This window comes from Coptis chinensis, chromosome 2, assembly GCF_015680905.1.
Source record: "Coptis chinensis isolate HL-2020 chromosome 2, ASM1568090v1, whole genome shotgun sequence".
Taxonomy (NCBI): Eukaryota; Viridiplantae; Streptophyta; class Magnoliopsida; order Ranunculales; family Ranunculaceae; genus Coptis; species Coptis chinensis.
In genome coordinates this window covers 98,780,464-98,797,961 of record NC_141457.1, presented here as the reverse complement: position 1 = coordinate 98,797,961, position 17,498 = coordinate 98,780,464, and positions in this window count along the sequence as shown.

Sequence of the window (17,498 nt, the reverse complement as noted above, 5' to 3'; positions counted from 1 at the left end):
TTATAGATCTAATTTTAATTCTTGCTTGAGTATCATTTCTGAGTTGTTAAATTAGATTGAAGTATTGTTAGTTAAATTAGCCAAGTTAGAATTTTGGTATGATGTTTAGTTATAATTCAATGAGAAATAATGGTTTGATGAATCAAGGCTAAAACCTCCATTAGAGGGGTTGATGAAGCCTTGATGAAAACTTAGTTGTATAGTGTAAGTTAGTTGTAGAGTCTATTCCATTCTAGAAGGTCGTGTTTAGCCATGAGAATGGGTGGACAACCTCACATGCTAGTTATAATTGGCGTAAAATGTCATGCTAATTAGGGATTAGAGCGAGCAATTCTTACCGAAAGAGCGTAAGAATTGGATTACAATAGTCTATGCTAGGTGATTAAGTTGGATTCGAGGTGGATTCACTTCCCCTCTAATTCTTATCTAGATTCACATTTCAAGATTCCGTGAAGATTCTTTATTAAGTAACTTGTCAATTGAATCCACCCCCGTAGTATAGAATTCCCCTCGTAAATCTCTCACTAGACTTAAGACCGATTAATTAGACTAGAAAACATTCCATGCTAAAGAACTAGGAGTGGAACGAATTTGTTACTCCACTCTATTTCGATAGAATTGAGAGTAGAAAACTTGATAAATTAGGCTCGTAAGAAGTTTTAGTTTACTTACGTTTTGAGTTTTATCGTTCATTTCGTAGGTAAACTATCATTTTTATGTTATCAAATGGCGTCGCTGCCATCTTAGTTACCTTTAATATTGTTTTCATAGTATAATTAGTCATTTTTAAGTCCCATTAAACCCACCCACCCTTGTTTGATTCATACCGTGGTTTATGCGTTTCAAAGATTGAAAAGTTCCTCGAAAAATTACACTTTTTAAGCACTGGCGCTTCAAACGCCAGAACCCGAAGCGACCTGCTTTAAACCGAAGCGCGACCGGCTCAAACATCGTAACTTGAAGTTACACGAAGCGCTAGCCCAAATTCAAAAGCGACCGCCACCTCTAAGCTGAATTTTGCCGGATTTCCACAGGTTTGTTTCGAACTTCGATTTTTAAGTTTTTCAGTGTTCTAACTTGTTATATACACCGAACACGCGTAAACAAGACGCTTATTCATAAGTGAAGCAAGGACGCAATCAAGTATTCCTTTCTTCCACACCTCGTGATCTCCCCGTTAGAGGTTTATACTAGTATATCGATTGTTTGGAGTGTTGACGTGTTTAGCTAAGTTTGGTCTTAGCCTTGTATGAGATTAAGGTCTGGTCGAACAAAAACACTGAACGTAATTACACGACAACGTCAACAAACAAGTCTATCTAGTATACCACCAACCACACCTCTAGCTACTATTTCACACACCACACCTGACATAATGGCTGAAGAAAGAGAGACTCTCTCTCAGACTTTTACAAAGCCTTGGCGATAGCCCTAAATCTTGCATCGTTCTAGCAGACCTAGTGGGGATTTTCAATCCCCCAAACATATTTAATTTGTTACCCGTTTTTCATGGTTTAGACTATGAAAACCTTATCGGCATTACGCGTGGGATTGAACAAGTCCTTACAACATTCCACCATCCTACGGTTGAAAGGAACAAATTAAACCGGGGTATTTCCCTTCACCTTAGAGATAAGGGCGTCTTGGTTAACGCCTGGCGCCTAATTCTCGGTGGACTCGTGGGCTAAACTTGTTCATTTGTTTATGAAACATTTTACCCACCCCTAAAGACGGATGAGATGCTTTCCAAGATTTATTTCTTTTCGACAAAATCCTCATGAATCATTTTTAGGAGGCTTGGAATCGTTTCACCGATCTCCTTATAGAATGTCCACATCATAACCTAGTTTAAAGACACGTTAGTTCGTGCCTTTTTCAAAGGACTTCTACACCACCATAAAGAAGTTCTTGACATAATGAATGGGGGTAGTTTCCTAAGTAAAGGACCTCGGAGGCTTACAAATTTTTAGAAGATCAAACTAAGAGCAATAATAATTGGGGGGGGTAGTGATGATATCCCCTGCTCTGCTAGTTCTTCTTCAATAGTTAAGGCCGCAGGTATGTTTGAGATGAAACCCAATCCAGAACTTAAAAATTTAATCAAATCTCTAACTAAAAAGGTAGAGGCTATTTCTGTTCAACAAAATCCTATCCTCGTCATGAATGTCAACTCCAACCCATGTAATTTCTGTTTGAGTCCTGAGCACCCTGACTCCTATTGTCCTCTCGCCTATGAACAACAACAATTAGAGCAAGATAATGTTTGCTCCATTAATAGCTATCCTATTCCTAATGCCCCATGGAGACAACATCCTAACTTTAGTTGGCGAAATAATCAACAAGTTACACCTCTAGGGTTTAATAACCAAAATGTTAGGCAAGCAAACAACTATAACCAAGCTCCACCTAGACAAGGACAAGGTCAGGGGAATTATAATAATTATATCAACTAAGCGCAACCACGACGAGGTCAAGCACAAGGTCAGGGTAATTATAATAGTTATAATACCAATAGAGGTATCATTCCGGTTAACAATAGTAACTATCACAACCCACCCATAAATAATCAACGTGAGATAGTTCCAGTCGCACCACCTGTGACTACTACACTATCACATCCGGATCGTATAGACGCCTTTATACAGGTTACCCAACAACTTTTCCAATCAATGACTCAATCAAACCAACAGATCTTACAATCCATAAATCGGGGCATACAACAAGTTAGCCCAAGAGAAAGCCCAACCAAAAGGTGTTTCGGGACAAGCGATACCAAACCCTAAAACGGCAAACACAGCCTTTGAGGTAAACGGTAATACTAGTACGAAACTACAATCGTAGGTGACCTAAATGCCATCACCACTCCGCTCGAAGAGTGGTTGATAACAAAGTAACTATGCCTATAGTTACCCCATCAATACTCCTACACCGGATATCGAACTAGATACCGAAATAGAAATCAAGAACCTACCACCGTAGAGGTACCGGTTAAAACCACAAACTAAGAAACGTAAAGCCAAGGTTACATATCAAGTCGAGCCATACGCTAAATATAGAGCGAAACCACCGTTCCCTCAGAAATTAGCCATGCTAACCAGGGATACAAACTTTGAGGAGATTAGGAACGTTTTCAAAAATCTAACGATAAACCTTCTTTTTCTCGAAGCTATTAAAAAGCTATCTAACCACGCTAAGTTTCTTAAGGAGTTGTGCACTACTAGGCATAAGACCAACATACCTAAAGACGCCTTTCTAACTGAACAATTCCCAACTTTATCTGAAAATAATGGAATTGTTAAGTACAAAGACCCTAGTCGTCCTACTGTAAAATGCACCTTAGGAGAATCCCACACGACGACCGCTTTATTAGACTTGGGGCGAAAGTGTTAACTTACTCCCCTTTTTTATTTGTATAAACAAATAGGTCTACAAGAAATACAACCTACAAAAATGACGTTGCAGTTAGCAGACAGGTCTATAAAGTATCCTAAGGGTGTAGTGGAAAACGTGCTTGTTAAGGTTTAGGATTTCTACTATCCTGCAGATTTTGTTATTCTCGATACAGAAATCGCTAACGACTCTGTATCGATCATCTTAGGGCGCCCCTTCTTGGCAACTGTCAATGCGCTTATAAATTGCCGCGATGGTAAGATGTCCTTATCTTTTGGCCATCTTTCCGTTGAGGTAAATGTTTTTAAAATGATGAAACAGTTACCAGAATCGTCTATAGAAGGGGAGGTTAGCATGATTGAGAGCTTAGCTCAAGATTATTTTAACAACATGTTTCCCGAAAACCATATGTATAAATTCCTTTCTTTTGGAACTTCAGATTTTGTAAATGACTCCTACTTAGAGGAAGTCAACACCATCCTTGAGTCCACACCAATTGTTTCGGTTGCTCCATATACTGAGTATGAAGACTTGCTGCCTAAGCAAGTATTCATTACGCAAGATGAGGACCCTGACGAAACATCTATTGACTTTCCTTCCACCCCGGTGCTTAAACCTCTTCCCCCGGAGTTAAAATATATTCAACTTGATCCGGATGGTAGTCATCCGGTAATTATATCTTCTCCGCTATATCTAAGGATGAAGAGACACGTTTAATCGGGTGATTAGGGAACATCGGTCTGCGATTGGTTGGTCCTTAGCGACATTAAGGGAATTGACCCTAATGTTTGCACTCATCGCGATCCATTTGGAGGATAACGCGAAGACTTCTCGCGAACCTCGCCCGTCGTTTGAACCCCCGCCATGAAAGAGGTGGTTAGGAAAAAGTCTTACGACACTCGATCGCGGGTATCATATACCCAATCTCGATAGCGAATAGGTAAGCCCCATTCATGTAGTTCCTAAGAAATCGGAGTTACCATGGTGCGTGAACGGAAAAGGGTGACTATGTTGTCACACAAGGTCCTATGAAATGGAGAATCTGTATTGATTACAGACGTTTAAATGCTATGACACGAAAGGATCACTTTCCTTTACCTTTTATAGATCGGATGCTTTCGAACGCCTAGCCGGGTCATGCTTTTTATTGTTTTCCGGATGGCTACTCGTGCTATTTTCAGATTATTATTGATATTGATGACCAAGAAAAAGACTACCTTCACATGTCCCTTTGGAATGTATGCCTATAAACTAATGCCTTTTGGCCTTTGTAATGCTCCCGGTACCTTCCAAACGTGTATGCTTCATATATTTAGTGACATGGTAGAGCTTTATGGAAGTTTTCATGGATGATTTTTCTATCTATGGAGACTCCTTCACAGATCGCTTGTCTAACTCCGTCTAAGGTTTCTTGACACGGTGTGAAGAAAAGAGCCTCGCTTTTAAACTGGAAAAGTGTCATTTCATGGTGAAAAGGGCATAGTACTAGGTTACATTGTATCTAGTGATGGCATCGAAGTAGATAAGGCCAAACTAGATAAGATAGTGACTATACTTAAACCACGGTTGTCCGTCCGGTGATATTAGAGCCTTTCTAGGCCATGAGGTTTTATAGGCGCTTTTATTAAAGATTTCTCGAAAATAGCTAGGCCTTTAACTAATCTGCTTTTGAAGGATGCAATCTTTGATTTTAATTTTAACCGTAGCGGGCTTTTGAAACTTTAAAAGTTTCTAACCTCTCGCGACCAATTATACAGCCTCCCGATTGGTCTAAACCTTTCGAACTCATGTGTGATGCTAGTGATTATGCAGTTGGTGCTGTCTTGGGACAGAAACTAGATAATAAGTCCACTATTATTTATTATGCTAGTAAAACCTTAAACGATGCTCAACGGAATTATACAACTACTGAAAAAGAATTCTTAGCTGTCATTTATGCTTTAGATAAGTTTCGTCCTTATTTGGTTGGTTCTAAAACTTTAGTTTACACGGACCATACAAAACCTTTTAGGTACCTTCTTGCAAAGAAGGATGCTAAGCAGATTAATCGATGGATTCTCCTCCACGCAAGAGATCACATTAGAAATAAAGGAGGACAAAGGGTCGAAAACATAGTTGCCGACCACTTATCTAGACTTACAAACGGCGATAATAGTGATTCCGAGTCCATCTGGGACTCTTTTTCACGATGAGCATCAGTATGCTATTTTTTCAAAGCACCATGGTATCCGACATTGTAAATTATTTAGTTGCTGATGTTATACCTTATAATTGGTCAAGAAATGAACGTAAGAAGTTCTTGGCCGAGTTAAGTTATACTCTACCGGGATGAGCCCTACCTTTTAAGTATCAGGCGGATCGATTATTCGTCGTTGCATTCCCCGGTGGGAATATAATGAAGTCCTATCGTTCGCCATGACAAAGAGTGTGGTGGCCATTTTAGTGGAATGAAAACAGCAGCTAAAGTTCTTCAATGTGGATTTTATTGGCCTACCCTTTTAAGGATGCCCAAGTGCATTGCAAGACGCGGTATTAGATTTGCCAACAACTTGGTAGAATCCTGGCGTAATATGATGCCATTAAATCCAATCTTGATAGTAGAAATTTTTGACGTTTGGGGCATTGATTTCATGGGTCCCTTCCCTATTTCCCACGGTTTCATTTATATTCTAGTTGTCGTGGACTACGGTCTAAATGGATAGAGGCCATGGCTTGCAGTAGCAATGACATATAAGGCGGTGGTATTTTTATTAAGGAGTATATTTTCTGTCGTTTTGGCATTCCTAAAGCCATCATTAGTGATGGTGGAACACATTTTACAACGAGTTGTTGCATCCCTAGTGAAAAAGTATGGAGTTACACACAAAGTAGCAACTCCTTATCATCCACAAACTAGCGGACAAGTAGAAGTTTCTAATAGGAAATCAAAAGATTTTAGAAACAACTCAGAAATCCCGATAGGAAAGACCGGTGAAGCGTCTATCGGATGCCTTATGGGCGATAGAACTGCTTTCAAAACTTCTATAGGTATGTCTCCCTTTAAACTTGTATTTGGGAAACCTTGTCATTTGCCCGTTGAAATAGAGCACCGTGCTCTGTGGGATATAAAAGCCTTAACTTCAATATTGATGAGGCGGTGTCAAACGAAGTTGCAATTGAATGAGCTTGAAGAAATCCGTGGCGATTTTACGATCTCATGAAGGATTATAAAGCTAACATGAAACGTGTTCATGATAAGCAAATCTTCGCGAAAGAGTTTGTAGTCGGTCAAAAGGTCTTGCTTTACAACTCCCGTCTACATATTTTCCTGTGGAAACTAAAACCCGTTGGTCCGGTCCTTTTCTCGTTATCAAGTCACCCCCTTACGGGCAATCACCTTGGTAAATCCCAAGGACAACAAGTACCTTTCAAGTTAATGGTCAACGGTTAAAACATTTTCACGAACTTCGTCCCCTCGATGTAGAGGAAGTCCTTTTACAGGACCCTGTCTATGAGGATTGACCTTTGTCATTTGGTGTACTTCCTTTCACTTCCATATAGTGTTAAGTGCACCATTCAGGTAACCGGGACCTCCCTATGGAGTGTGTGGCTCTAAGTACCGGATCCTAAGTCCACGTTTCACATAATTCACGTTTTCCACTTTTGCATGTTTTCTCAGTTTTTGAGTCATGTTCCTCTATGGAGTGAATTATGTATTTATTATTTTTCGTGTTTCTTATAATAAACTAATAAAAAAATAAAAAAATAAAAATAAAAATCCTAAAATCATAGAAATAGCAATCCAACAAGTCTTGGGAATCTGACTTTAAACGACCCACGTTTAAAACAAATTTTGTGTTTAAAAATTTGTTTGGGGTGAAGCGATCGGTCTTTCCATCCGGATTGCTCGAACTTTCCATTTGTGTTGTTTAGGCCCATTAGTTGTAGTTCATTTGGGTTGACGTTATCTAAAACTTAGATTTCCTTCGTTCGCATAACTTACGTCACACACACACTTTGAGGCATTTTTCCACCTTCTTATACGTCACCCATGGTTAGAATTGAGTGTTTTATGGATCATTGGATTGGAAATTCTCTACTGATCATTTTCATAACTCATTTGCCAAAATCGGACTAGTAACGAAGCGGCAAATTGAATTTGAAATTGCGCGAAATATCGAAAAAGTTCGGAATTCAAATTGGGCTTGGGCCCAAACTTCATGGCCTTAGGCAAGCGACTCGCCTTCCTTCCCAAACAAACAGTATCACGATTTCTATTTCCACCACTGCCATTAACAAAGTTTTCAACCTAACCAAATAAAAAAAAATAATAATAATAATAATAAAAAAAAAAAAAAACCTAACTACACCCACACCAAGCATTTAAATCGATTCCCGAAATCTTCTCCAAACCATTACCTCCACCAACCCCAACAATTTTAAAACTCAAAAAACCACCAAAACTAAAATTTGGAGTCTCGCAACGCTTTACGCGACGACGCCACCACCATCGGTTCTTTTTAGTAAAGTTGTCTAAAATCGCATCCTCACACTCCATTATACAAACCCGTAGGTTGTTTCAATATTTCCCATGGTTATTTTAAGACGTCGGATTTCGCCGGAACAAGCATTTAGGCCCGACCGCTTCGCGCCATTTTACGACGCGGAGATGATTAGGAGAAATTGGAATGGACTCTGGTACTCGACTGAGGAGTTCTACCACTTTGATTTGGTAGAACAGTTTTATAAGAAGCGAGAATTGGAGGGGGATATGATTTTCATTAAGGTAACAGGAAGGAGGAGGGAAGTAATGAGACAGTTGTTGGTCGGTTTGTTAGGGAATTACGCTGAAAGCAACCTAGAAGCGACCATTCGGGAATCTAGTATACCGGAGTTCCCTTTGATGAAAGATACGTCGTGGAGGGTGAATACAATACGAAGTTCTCATTCGTTAAGCGCCAGCCAACCACGAGAACCAATCAACCTGGGTGTGTAGAGCGATTGGATTGGTAGGAACGCCCTCGGGGAAAGAAAAAGTCGGCGACATCGGTGCGCAATGTCCGTGACGTTCTCTCGGATTTTGCAAGCGAATAAGTATAATTTTCTGCATCCTCGATTTAATTTTAAGGTCATTAGAGGTGGGAAAAGAGCATTGCGCCTTTTCCGTTATTGATCACTAAGATCATGCTCTCATTTAGAGTCGCCGCAAAATCTGCTCCTATTAAGATCAAATTGTATTCTAATGCAAGTATTTATCACGGATTGCATCCAAGAGACTTGGCCGTTGTCTGCAGGAAATGTAGTTGAGTTCAGCGGATGAAATGGAAGATATGACATGTCCGGATGAAAATGCATTAGATAGTTGTAATTTAATTTAGAACGATGCAAGTGTTGCAAACCGGCTTTTGCGCGTTTATGGTATTTGTGAAAATATCCGAGATAGACAGATTGTAGTTCGAAATAAACAAACGAACCTTCGGGACGAGAGTTGAAATGCTCGAAGGGGTCAGGAAGATATCTTGTCTAACATGGAGACTATGCACCAGCCAAGAGGACCACTATATAGTACTAAAGGTTGAGATGGGAAGCACGCTTGTTTCAAATAGAGATGCTACGCCGCATGCCAACCTTGGAGGATTTCGGCTCGCACAAGTCCGAGAGGCATGAGTGTAAATAAGCCAAAGGACGGATGGCTCAAGCCATTCTTCATCGAGGACCAATCTCCATCTCGTGGTCCGTCTTCATCACATGGCTAGGTGTTCACCATCAGTTTGTGTTCGCTGTTATTTCATTATTTTTATTGTTTTGTTAGTTGGATGTTATTTCAGTAGTTAAATTTAAATATTAATTTGATTATTTTAGATTGGTGGGATTTAATATTATTTTAATAAAATTGGTTACTTTCAAATTGTGCATGTTTTATCATTAATTCCACCTTCCCGAATTGTTTGGGGGTGGTAATATTTATACCGAGCATAATTCGTTATATGATCATTTTCTGTAAAGTTGTCTTAGAGTAAAGATTGAGAATCTGGCCGATATCGGCATATCTATGAATATGTGTGGTGGTAGCATGAAACCTATGAGAGTTTAGAAGTTACTATCTAAATCCAGTATAAAAGATATCAGGGTTGTTAGAAAATCAAGAATATGGTTTGTTTCCGTTTTCGGGTTTGGAATTTTTCTATTTTCGGAAATTGCCTTAAACAATTTGGCAACTTGCCGATTCGTTTTGGAAGCTCAGAACCTATTTAAACTACCTTCATTCTACACTCACAAACCACACTACACCCCACCATCATCCCTCACCTTTCACTCCAAGCTTTTCCTTCTTTTTCCTCTTAAATTTCGCCCGACAAAGGCGCTGCGCCTCGATGAGAGCGACCTGTGCCCTATATTTTTGTCGAGAATTTTACTCAGAGCGCACCTGTGCCCAAGTTGAGCGCGACTCGCTCCCACAACCTGTAACTCCAAAAACACCCGAGTGCACCTGCGCCCAAGTGGGGCGTACCTGCGCCCTGACCTCCATAAACAAAGAAATTTCCAATTTTCTGAGGGTTTTTCCAGGATTTTTGGAGTACGTTCGAAAAGTAGTTTTGAGATGACATCTCCTACAGTGATCATTCTGAACAATCGTTCGAAGACTTGATGGGAACCGATACCTATGGAGCATCGTTAAGCGAAGCCGGATCGTCGGCAGTTAGGATAAAGCCATCTAACCGGTAAGTGATAACGATTCATATTCAAAGACCGGTTCATCGCTTATTTCTACGACCACGTTAGTTTCTATTTGTCGGGATGGAGAACAAGAATTCTCCGTCAGTAGTCGATGATAACGACATTAGAATTCAATAAATATGTGGTAGCTTTAGTTTCGGGATTACCAATACCTGATCCTGTTCACACATGGGGATATATGACCGATAATGCATACCTTTATGATTATACATATTTCCAAGAGTATTATGGGGGAGGGGTATTTCGAGTAATGGACCGGGGGCGATATAGCATTGCCCTCGGTAGCCTGTCCCTAAACGTAGGCACCACCATGTTATTCATCCTGGTGAATATTTTGGGGGAATGGCAGTTCACTTCTGCAAACAGTACTGCTGGTGACATTTTCCCCGAGTTTTAGTCGCTAGTCTTAAGAGAGCCCAAAGCATGAGGCATAAGTATCTTCTTATGCCTGTTTTGGTAAGCCGCATCATGTGTAGTTGTTTACCTGTATTCTGTGCCCAATTCACAGATTGGAAAAGGGTTGAAGTCATGAGACCTACCAATTAGGTAGTTCTCTCATTGCGAATTATGACTTGGCCGGGATGGCAGGTGTAGCCTCATTTGGTCGCCCCGTACATCCCATCAGACTTAATAACATTTAACTGATTAGCATTAGTAGATGATAAATGCATGCAAGCTTGGCAAGTTATAATGGCCTGGCAGGATCTTGAAGGAACCTCATCTCTTTGATGAGGAGGAGGATGCTAAAAGCGGGGAAATAAGGTAAGTTTTAGTTTTGTTATTGTCCTTTATGTCCCAAGCAATTTAATTATGTTAACCCCATAATGGGTGGAACTCTTACAGAGTTGCGTCAGTTTTCCTTCCTATATTAGTATGTTCTACCCTTGTTTTGCAGATATTCTAGAATTTCACGCGTTTCCATGGTATTTTTCTACCCTCTTTATTTAAATGCTTCGAGGACAAAGCATGCTTCTTGTTTGGGGGGGCATAGAAACACGTGTAATTAAGGCATCTGTTAGGATATAGATATGTATAATATGCATTTTTTTTCAAGTTAAAAATTTCAAAAATATAAATAAATAAGTTTATACTATACACTTATAAATATTGGTATTGTTTTCTTTCTCTATGCTCTTAACAATATAGAAGTCTCACGTAGCTTTTGCAACAGAATAATTGTTAGAAACTTAGGTTAATATGTAGTTAATAATCTTTGCATCCATCTATAAATATATTATATGAGTATCTATGATTGTTAGCAGTAAGTTTCTGAAATCTAGGCTAGAGTACTTATTCTACAAATCATGTGAGAATATAGCCTAAAGCCTTATATGGTTTTTAAACATTTGAGAAATGACACAAGGGAGAAGTAAAATCCGGATAGAGAAATCACACGTCCACTTGCTTGATCACTATGTCATATCCTAAGCGAGAATTTAGGCACTCTTTGGATCGATATAGCCAGAAATTCAAACCTATGAATTATTTTCCGCTAGTAAGCCCCCCCTCGAGCCTTTCTTTAGCCTTCCATAAACCACAATTCCTTTACCCTGTTACAAAAACAAAACAAAATAAAAAATTCAACTTACCCAATCTAGAATAAGTCTGAGAATAGAATGAGTGAAGAAAAAAAAAAAAAAAAAAAAAACTTGTGTAAACAAAAATTAGTTAGTTGCTTGAGGAATAAGAAAAGAAGTTTCCATCCACGGAAAAAAAGAAAAAAAAATAGAAATAAATAAAACTCCAAAAAATAGAATAAAAGAGAGTCAAAAGCCAAAGAAAAAGAAAAAAAAAATATGGCTAAGGATGGAAACAAAGTATAGAAGCAAAAAAAAAAATAAAGGTTTTCTCTCTAAGTTACATAATGTGAAGACTCTATTATCTCGACTTGTCATTTTGAATATCCATTTCCTTCCTTCTTAAACCATCTCCTAATCCCCTCGCAACACCTAATAAAGGACCTCTAAGCTCAATTAGGAATAGGTTAGTGTGATAGTAAGTGGCGGATGTGTTTGATCGACTCCGCTTCCTTGTTTGTTATTGAGATTGTAAGGTAAAGTGTGCCCCACCGCATTAATCTGGAGCAAATAAACTTGAGCGGAAAAATCGAGTGGTTTTGTCTTGACATTTATGTGAGGACCTACTTAAGGACGCGATATTCGAAGTTTTCATAAACGAACCTGCCGGGCATTTCATAGTATTACTCATAGTATATATATTTGTGTATCATAGATGATTGATTATTATGCATATATTAGTTTAGGTTTTGACTTGGTTATTCTTATTCATTTTGCAAAAGTGAGATGTATAGATAGTTGAGACATGAATGAGGAAACAATAGTTTTATTTCTTAGTCGATTTGTAGTATAGATGAAGTTTGTGAGTACCTTCATTGGAAAACTCTCAATGAGGCTATAATCGGTCCACTAGGAATTCCTAGTGGTTTAAGGCCTTGTTTGCGATATGGTCAATGAATCGCTATTTCAGTGAAACTAGAGTAGTTAGAACTCCATTTTGGTCACTTATTCTAATTTCTCATATTTGCTTGAGGACAAGCAAAATGTTGTTTTGGGGGTGGTTTGATAAGAGCCCAAAACTGTAGTTTTAACCCTCAGAACAGATCATACTTTTAGACCAATTATGTGAGTAATAATTAAGAGTTAATACCGACACGTGTTTTTTATGCGTTTAGGAGCTTCAAAGTCAATTATGTGCAGAAATGTGCCACTTTGATGAGATAAAGGAGCAATGGTTGGTTGCTAAGGAGTTCTATAATTAAAGGCCAAGATTCAAGAAGACAAAGCCTTTGTAAAGCCCGGTCAAAGCTGAAAAGTCAAAGTCAACGCGGGCAGAAACAGCATACAAAGTCAGCAGAACTTCCGAAGGCCGTATCTTTGGACTCAGACCTCAGAATTGGGTCTACCTTATGTCAAAACGACCGGCTCGGAAAGAGCTTTCCAATGGTCTAATCCTTGGCCCAATCAGAGGAGCAGAAGTAGACCAAAAGTCTGTCGAAGTCAACTACAGCTGAAGAGGCCTTTTTGGACTGAAAGTATTGGGTTTTGGGCCTGATTCTCTGGCCCAAAACATGGCTCCAAGCCCATGCACGATTTTTGGATCTGAACATATAAAAACAAAAGCTTAGATCTTTGTTAATGGTAGCTAGTTAGACCTAAAACTATAGATAATTCTAGATCTAGTTTTCATTAAATAATATTAAGTTTAGTTCATTTCAATTCTTGTTTTGGATTAATCTTTAGAATCATTGTTCTTCATTAGTTTGATAAATAAAATAGCTAGTTTGTCAATTTCAATTTTGTCATTTCAATTTATAGATCTAATTTTAATTCTTGCTTGAGTATCATTTCTGAGTTGTTAAATTAGATTGAAGTATTGTTAGTTAAATTAGCCAAGTTAGAATTTTGGTATGATGTTTAGTTATAATTCAATGAGAAATAATGGTTTGATGAATCAAGGCTAAAACCTCCATTAGAGGGGTTGATGAAGCCTTGATGAAAACTTAGTTGTATAGTGTAAGAGTCGTTGTAGAGAGTCTATTCCATTCTAGAAGAAGGTCGTGTTTCGACATGAGAATGGGTGGGACGACCTCACATGCTAGTTATAATTGAGAAATGTCATGCTAATTAGGGATTAGAACGAGCAGTTCTTACCGTAAGAACGTAAGAATTGGATTACAACAGTCTATGCTAGGTGATTAAGTTGGATTCGAGGTGGATTCACTTCCCCTCTAATTCTTATCTAGATTCACATTTCAAGTATTAAAGAAGATTGCATTTATTCATAACTTGTCAATTGAATCCACCCCCGTAGTATAGAATTCCCCTCGTAAATCTCTCACTAAACTTAAGACTGATTAATTAGACTAGAAAACATTCCATGCTAAATAACTAGGAGTGGAACGAATTTGTTACTCCACTCTATTTCGATAGAATTGAGAGTAGAAAACTTGATAAATTAGGCTCGTAAGAAGTTTTAGTTTACTTACGTTTTGAGTTTTATCGTTCATTTCGTAGGTAAACTATCATTTTTATGTTTATCACTCACCATGACCCGGAGTTGAGAAATCACTCAAACCAGCACATGTCAAACTAATCCATCCGGACTTATTAAAGCAGCACATGTCAAGCTCAGGAATTAGACTTTCTCAAATAAGAACATGTATTAGCTATTATTAATTCACCCGGACTTGACTTTAGAGCACATGCGAAGTTGCAAACCACATCCGGAATAGGTGAATCCCATACTTATCTGGAATTGAGATAAAGGAAATTTGGAAGCTTGACTTTCTCACATACTTGCTGAATTCCTTTGTTGTTTCTATTAGTATAAACTTACTATCTCATCCACATGTAAACTTAAGCACCCACTTCCACAAAGTCCTTGCTACCACTAGAACCAATTTGGTAATTGTGTCCACCCTTTGAAGCATCCTATACTTTTCTTAAGTTTGTAGCATTGTGCTTACATCCAATCCAATGTCTGTCGATCTCGCCAAAAAGAAAACAGTAAGCTCAAATTTTGGCTCCAACAGTTTACGCTGGTCTAAAGATTTGATTGTTTCTTTTCTATGAAACTACCATTAATGGGTTGTTGAAGCTGCTTGGTCGCCACACAACGCCTTTCTCTTTGCATTCAGCTGTCTTCTTTAAGTTTGTACAAGAGAAAATTGAGGCTTTTGGTGTAAATAACCACGTCTTTTTCTTCAAAAACTAAACTGTCAAACTCGGTCTTGATCAGTTCCGAGTTTGCTAATCGAACCATAACTTCTAGTTCGACCAAGTAAAAAAAACCAGTTCCGACTTTATCAATTGATTGTGTGCTCTCAATTCTGATGTCTCACCAATCAGTTTTTCAGTTCTCCAATTGGTGAGGTAATTCCGGATTTAGTACTAGACAATGCAGTTTCGGATTCTTCAGTCCACAAAACAATTTCGGGTTTGTTACTCGAGAGAGCAGTACCGAACTTGGACTTCCTGTGTTCCTTATTAGCTAGGAAGTTGAAATTCTGAACGTGGAGTTCCAGACTAGCTAGGAAATGGAGTTCCAAACTTGGACAAGTTCCGAATGTGGAGTTCCTAACTAGCTAGGAAGTGGAGTTCCGAACTTAGACAAGTTCCGAACGTGGAGTTCCAGGCAAGTTAGGAAGTGGTGTTCCAAACTTGGACAAGTTCCGAACGTGGAGTTCCAAACTAGCTAGGAAATGGAGTTCCAAACTTGGACAAGTTCCAAACATGGAGTTCCTAACTAGCTAGGAAGTGGAGTTCCGAACGTGGAGTTCCCAACTAGCTAGGAAGTGGAGTTTTGAACTTGGACAAGTTCCGAACGTGAAGTTCCAGACTAGCTAGGAAGTGGTGTTCTTTTCTCCTTATTTGCATAAATATGTATACACAGATGCCCCACTTTTCTCTCAGACAACGGTTACACATTCGACTGTTGAGGGAAAATGACAAAAGTGTCGAATTATATTTTATACAAATTCGTAGTCCGAATCTTAGAAAAACAAGGTTTTATAGCAAACTAGGGTTTGCCCCTGTGTCAATTCCTGTAAATACCTTTAGTTTTGTTAAGAAATAAGACTTTGTAGGAACGTAGGGTATGCCCCTATATTATTTCCTGTAAAGTCCTTAAATGATCTGGTATGATCTCTCACCTAACATCCAAATTATAAAAAAAACAATGCTCTGAAAAGAGAAATATAACTTTTATTGAGAATTGATTGGTATAGATCATACCCCTAGTATAGTGGAAGCAGATCCAAATTTGTGAAAATTTTGTCGCTTAGAAGCTAAGAGTAGTGTAACATTACTTGGAAACAGTACATGTTAGCATCGAGATTCACCGCTGGAGGATCTTTCATGAACATCTTGTTCCTGGTTAACTTCAAAGATGTCATCATAAGGATAAGTTGAAGTGGTAAAGTCCCTATCCTGTGGGGGTAATCTATTACTTCCGAACGTGTCACCAGTCTTTTGTCTCTTGGACTTATCTTGATAGGAATTCCTATCGACTAACTTGTGCTCCGACTGTGGTTCCTTGGACTTCCTATCATTATAATGACTAGCAGAGCTCCTACCAATAGGAGCGGAGGTGACACTGGTTATCACTCTTTTATGAGAAGATTCCCTATCCAATTGGTCTTCTTCCAGTTCCGCATACTTATCGATCCGAGCCTGCAACTCTGTCATATTCGTAGGCTTCTCTTTCTTCAAGGACATGTATAGACCAGAAGTGGGATCTAACCCCTTTCTAAAGGCCACAATGGCGAGGGTCTCATCGACGTTGTCAACATGCAATTGAACCTCGTTAAATCTTTTGGTGAAATCCCAAATACGCTCGTCCTTTCGGATCTTCATGTCAAATAGTGCATCAGCAGTTTTAATGTAAGGTCGGTTGCAACTGAATTTTGCAATGAAATTTATGGATAACACCTTAAACTCGTGAATGCTGCCTTGGGTAGCTTCGTGTACCAGATGAGTGCCGAGTCTGTCAAACTTGAAGCAAAATACCGGCACAAATAATGATCTTTCTTAGAAAGACCCACCATTGCTTGACGATAAACGAGCACATGAGAGACTGGATCTCCTTTGCCATTAAATTTAGAGAACTTCGGTGGTTTATGCAATTGGGATTTGGTCCAAACACTTGATTAGAATCCTCCACACACAAAGACAAATCGTCAGGTAATAAAATGTATTACTCATTAAATCGTGATTATAATTTTGGTGTCTTAGGCATACTTTTATTGAAAAAATTCTAAGCAAGATCATGTCACACTTATGGTAAGTATCTGAATAACATCCACATATTACTTAGCTTCCTTTTTTTTTTGGAAATAATGTTGGGATTTTTCAGATCCCCATCTATATTATAATCTTATGTAAAATTTTGTTACATCTTCCTGTACTATAGTGTTTGTGTGATGATTTTTCCTAATCTAGAAACACAAATATTTTGTTGATGATCAAAGAACAATGAGAAGTATTTGATCAAGAAGAAAAGAGATGTAGAAGATGATGAGTTGAACCACGTTCTTTAATGGCTGCCTACGTATCCTGTGTATAGGAATCAAACTCAAAACGTAGTTCAACTATCCTATTTATAAGAATAGATTAGGTTTCCCATAATTACTTGTGAATTAAGTAATTAGTGTTTAACTAGAAAACAATCTCTTGTTAAGTCTTATCCAAACTCTTCTAGAAGCTCATGTTTCCCAAGTCAATAAGTCTCCTTTATTGATTTGAACAACAAGGAAACATGTTCAGGTTCGGATTGGGAGTTGGAGTTCCAAACTTAGTAGTTCCGGATTTGGTGTTCCTAGTCAGGAGTTGGTTCTCCGAGCCTACAACTCGAACTAGATCCGAACCTCCAAT